This window comes from Manihot esculenta, chromosome 17 (genome assembly GCF_001659605.2).
Source record: "Manihot esculenta cultivar AM560-2 chromosome 17, M.esculenta_v8, whole genome shotgun sequence".
Classification (NCBI taxonomy): domain Eukaryota; kingdom Viridiplantae; phylum Streptophyta; class Magnoliopsida; order Malpighiales; family Euphorbiaceae; genus Manihot; species Manihot esculenta.
In genome coordinates this window covers 2,037,975-2,043,794 of record NC_035177.2, presented here as the reverse complement: position 1 = coordinate 2,043,794, position 5,820 = coordinate 2,037,975, and positions in this window count along the sequence as shown.

Here is a 5,820-nt window from a genome sequence, read left to right as displayed (position 1 = left end):
AATCGTGGGTGGGCTGAACCCCATAGAGATGAATGGACAAGGGGAAGGCAAGCTTACAAAGAAGCAAAGATTATGACAGTAGAGGCATTATCTCGACATCTAATAAACTTCAAGTCAGAAGTAGAAAATAAGATGTCGTCTTCTTATTCTGACCCTTCAGTGATCTCAACAAGGGTGAACAGGTTCGTGGTGAAGCGAATTTTGATTGAAATGGGAAGTTTCATAAATCTAATCATGTTAGAAGAGTTTGATAAGATGAGTCTGGACAAGAAAAAGAACCTTTCAAGGGCTTTTTATCCCTTAATGGGATTGGGAGATAAATCAGTGCCAATAATAGGTATTACAAACCTGACTATATTCTTAAGGGATGAGAAATACAAAAGGGAGATTTATACTGAGTTTACGGTGGCTGACATCCCTCTATCGTATAATGTGATACTGGGACAATCCATCTTTAACAACCATGGAGTAATCATTAATATGGAGTATCTGTGCTTGAAACTCCCAACCATGAGATCTGTAGAAGTTGTAAGAGGGAGCTAGAAATCGACCCAAGTATATTACAAGTAATCCACAAATGAGATCTGCCAGACCTCTCTACCCATCCCTAGAACTGGTAGACGGGATCGCTATTGTGGAATTGGAAAAAGGGTAGCTGGTCAGGTTGGGTTCAATATTTGAAGGGGAGAATCACTCCAAGATCTTGGAAACTCTCAAAAGTCGCATATCCACGTTTGCTTGGAAAGCAGTAGACATAATAGGGATAGATCCCACAATCATCACTCATAAGCTCAATATTGATCCTTCTAACAAACCAGTAAAACAAAAGAAGAGAAATTTTGCACCCGAAAGGCAAAGGGTAATCCCTAAGGAAATATAGAAGCTAAAGGAAGCTAACCTAATTTAAGAGGTCCAATACCCAACTTGTATAGCAAATGAGATATTAGTTAAGAAAGCAAATGGGAAGTGAAGGATATGCGTCAATTTCACGGATTTAAATAGAATATGCCCGAAAGATCACTAACTCATTCCTTCCATTGACAAACTGGTCGATGCAACAATTGAACACATCGTTTATTCCTTAGTAGATGCAATCATAGGATATTACCAAATCTTGATGGATGCACTCGTTGCTGAAAAAACAACCTTTATCACTGACGAAGGAGTCTTTTATTGCAAATTCATGCCTTTCAGCCACAAGAATGCTGGAGCAATATACGAGCGTTTAATAAACAGACTGTTTAAAGAGCACATAGAAAAGACGGTGGAAGTATACATCGATGATATGACCATCAAAAGCAAGAAAGTAGAAGACCATTCCAGATATTATAACAGCTTTTGACATCCTAGATCGAGCTAGAATGAAGCTCAACTCTGAGAAGATGTCAAAGCTAGAAAGTTCCTTACTTTCATGGAATCTGAAAGAGGAATTGAAGCTAATCCGAAAAAAAAAAATCAAAGCTATCCTAGACATGCAACCACTAAGGATGATTAAGGAAGTGCAAAGGCTGAATGGAAGAATAACAACACTGGGTAGATTCATATCTTATTCCATAAAAAAGATGCCTCCTTTTCGATCGAGTTTTGTAAGCTAAAAAGAAGTTTTGACAGGAAGAAGTTGCCAAAAGGCCTTTGAGGAGCTGAAATTTTTTCTTTTCACACCAACACTTCTTCATAAACCCAAATAAGGAGAAACATTGTACCTATACCTTTCAGTAACTGCGAGGACTATAAGTTCAACATTGGTACGAGAACATAAGAGAGAACAATTTTCCATCTATTATATCATTTAGGTGTTGAAAGGAGTCAAAAATAATTACCCAACCTTTGAAAAATTGGCTTATGTAGTGTTACTAGCATCCACAAAATTACAACCTTACTTCGAGGCCCATACAATTGAGGTAAGAAACAACTATCCTCTTAAGAAACTATTCCACAAGCCTGACATAGCTGAATGATTAATAGAATAGGCAGTCTAGTTGCGTGCATATGATATCAGATATGTAACTAGGCAAGCATTGAAGGCATAAGCATTGGCAGACTTCATAGCAGAACTCACACCCAAAGTTCTCTTAGAAGTTGAGAAGAAGGAAGAATGGATAGAAGTCAAAAGTGTAGAATGGTACTATGATCACCTCCTTTAGAGAAAGACTAATGATATTAATTAAGTGGGCCCTCTTCTTAGCTCGGATGAAGGGTTGATATGGTTGTTTTCCTTGAGAGGATGCAATAGCCAAAAGGCACAAATAAGCACCAAACCCATCCCCTGTCATTTGAAGAGTCCCTTTAAACCTCTGCAAATGAAATGTCTAACTCTCAAGAAAGCCTCTCCAGCTTTCTCGTGAAGGATGCCTTAACATAAAGAATTTCGACATTCAATTCTTGAGACATTGAATGTAACTACCCGAAAATCGGACCGCTACCGGCGCTAGGATCCGGGTCGGCTTAAGGCCGCCAAGACCCGTAGCAAGCCTGACATACATCCTGAAAACCTGTTTAATCCCATACATGATCAACAACATACATAAAATTTAAAACTTTTCTTTCATACACCCAACTCAACCTGAGCATGCACTGTACATAGCCTTAATCATAATCATGACCCCTCTGTGGGATCCCATCAATGCCCCAATGGGCGATACATCATAAGATGAGTTGGCTTACATGACCATTATAAAACATCTTTGATCATGTATTAAAAGGGATACCTCATACATAAAGTCAAGCACAATCTCTATCCTTAATATCATTACATGACTGGAACTGTACTTTTACATAACATTAATACATTTATCATGTCCACACTATCTATTACATATACCAGACTTCATTACTCTTGTAAACCTCCTGGTCTACCCTGTACCTGCAATCCTGGGGAAATTTGGGAGAGGGGTGAGCTACTAGAGCCCAGTGAGCAGAATAATAACACATTTAAAAACATATGATAACATGGAATGCATCACATCACAGCTAATCACATCAAGGATGAACCTGTCACCAATAGCCCTCTACATGGTCCAACTGTGCCAGAACGTAGAATGGGTCCTGGTCTTTCCCTTACATATCATAACATAACAGTGTCCAACTGTGCCAGAACGTAGAATGGGTCCTGGTCTTTCCCTTACATAGTGCCAGCGAACGTAGAATGGGTCCCACTGGTCTTACTTTCTGTACCGTACATATCACATCATCATATCATAGATCGAGGGCTATGGATCATCCAACATTCATCCACATCAACATTTAAAATATGCAATGCAACATATTCGTGAATTCTAATGCAAGCAACCTAATTCATCACATGGCATTCATGATGCATGATCATGCTCAATCCTTGCAATTGATTTGCTTAAAAACATAAAGGGTTATTCCACTCACCTCTGGATAGCTCTGACCAGACACTGGGGCAACAGACTCACTGCTGGGGTCCTCGGTTCCTCGGGTCCGAACCTACACAGGTGGACTCAAATGAGGGACCAAACATACATGAACATAACTCTAAACTATTCCCCAAAAACCCCCTAAAACATCATGGAATAATCATAGAAAAACATGCAAGAAAGGGCTGGACAGGGCACTTTCGGCGGCAGGTTCGGCGGCCGAAAGTCCCTCCAGAGCCGAAAGTCAGGCAGGTTCGGCGGCACCTTCGGCGGCCGAAACTCCCAGACAAAGGCGAAACTCATGCATGTTCGGCGGCACTTTCGGCGGCCGAAACTCCCAGACAAAGACGAAAGTCTCCTTTCAGGGGCAAGCTTCGGCAGCCGAAGGCTGCCTCCACAAGCACATTCGGCGGCCGAAAGTTCCTTCGGCTGTCGAACCTGGTTTCTCCCAGAATGGCAGAAACTCAGCTCCCTTAGGCATTTATGCCTCCACTCTCATCCAAACATGCATAAACCTATTCTACAACACTCATACACAAGCATACAAGTTCCTAGGAGCATCAACTAACTAAAACCCCATCTAAAACACATCAAACATACATTTGCAAGCCACATTGTTCAAAATCACATCAAAAACCCATAAGCTCAACATAAGCTACACATGCATTTTCTACCCCATGAACTTGCATAAAATTTGCTTAAAACATAAAGTAAGCTAGAGATCGACTCTTACCTCTTGAAGATCGAGGGTAGAGGCGATCTAACTTGAAGTTGGAAGAGATTTGAGTTCTTGAACCTCAAAGCTCCAAAACTTTCACAAAACTCGGAAATCTTCAAAACAAGATGAAAACTAGTGAAAAACTCGAAAGATCTGAAGGAAAAGACTCAAGATCGGTGAGGGGTGGCGGAGAACTCACCTTGGCCGGAAATGGGGAAAAAGCTCGCCCATTTTCGGCTAAGGGACCCTTTTATAGTGGCTGGCCAGGCCACGTTCGGGGGCCGAACGTGCCTCCGCATGCATGCCAGGTTCGGCGGCCGAACTTGAGGTTCGGCGGCCGAACCTGGACTTTCCTCACTTATGCTTTCGGGGGCCTAAAGGCGCTCCCGAAGGCATGCATGTTCGGCGGCCGAACTTGAGGTTCGGCTGCCGAACCTGAGTTTTCCTCCAAGGTTGTTTTTATGCAAAAACTCATTTCCTCTTTACTTAAAATCATCAAAACCTTAAAACATTTTATGAAAACATGGTTCTACCCTACTATAGGCTTCCGACATCCGAGATTCCACCGGACGGTAGGAATTCCGATACCGGAGTCTAGCCGGGTATTACATTGAAGGAAACCATCAAAGAGACCTCTTCATTTTTTAAGAAAAAAGTAATAAAAAGCTTCAGTCCCCCTATGCGATAAGGCATACATTGAAGCAACGACATGAGCATATAGTGTTATACCATAGAGCCGGTAAAGGAAAATGAATGAAATCAAAATCCTCCAACCGTTGGAATAAATATGAGCTATACTGGTACGAAAGAGGGACAACACCACCATTATAAAATAATCCAAGGGAAAGTGTAGTCCCCCTTTCAACTGCTCCACATACACTATTATACATATATACATATGCACTTTGTTACCATGCCATCAACCATCTGTCCCTCGCCACAAAGGTACCCCTTGAACATCTTAGGAATTTAAAAATAAGGGCTATATCCACAATGTCTTCTTTGGTTAACTGAGGAAGCTAATCCGAATTCAAAAAGCTAAGGAGCATAAGGCAAACTAATCCGAATGTGGTAGTAGTAAGAGAGGATTCTAGTGCTATTCATCAGCCACATCCAAGTCGAACAATGAGAGATCCATTTGCTTCTAAGAAAGTTGAATACCCTTTCAAACTTTGAGAGCCAAACACCCCCTCTCACAAAATGCCGAAAACCTGAAGCTTCCAAGCCTCCCTTAGTGTAAGAACTTGAAAACTCGAAGTGGCACATCTTAGGTACAAATGCCAAAAACCCTCCCCTCCAAAGCAACCGACCGAAAAGCCAAGAACCAGTAAGAGTAGCTGAAAACCCGAGAATTGATAAGGGAGAATGCTAAAAACCCTCTTCTCCAAAGCAACTGGCCGAAAACCCAAAAATTCGAGAATAATTTTATATTTTTAGTCATTTTAATAATAAATGTACCTACTTTTAAAAAATAATAAATATATTATGCTAACTTATATTATATATAAAAGTGGGGTGGGAGAAAAACATTAGGAATAGCTTAAACACTCTTTGTTATATTAGATAATTACATGTTCTTCTTTTAATTTTGATTAATTTAAAAAATAACATAATTATCTATTATTATTTTACAATCGTTAATTTGATTGGTTAATTGGGTTTCTTTTTGAGTTTAAATTTTATTCTATTAATAGATAAGATTTTATTATTTTCATTTCAAAT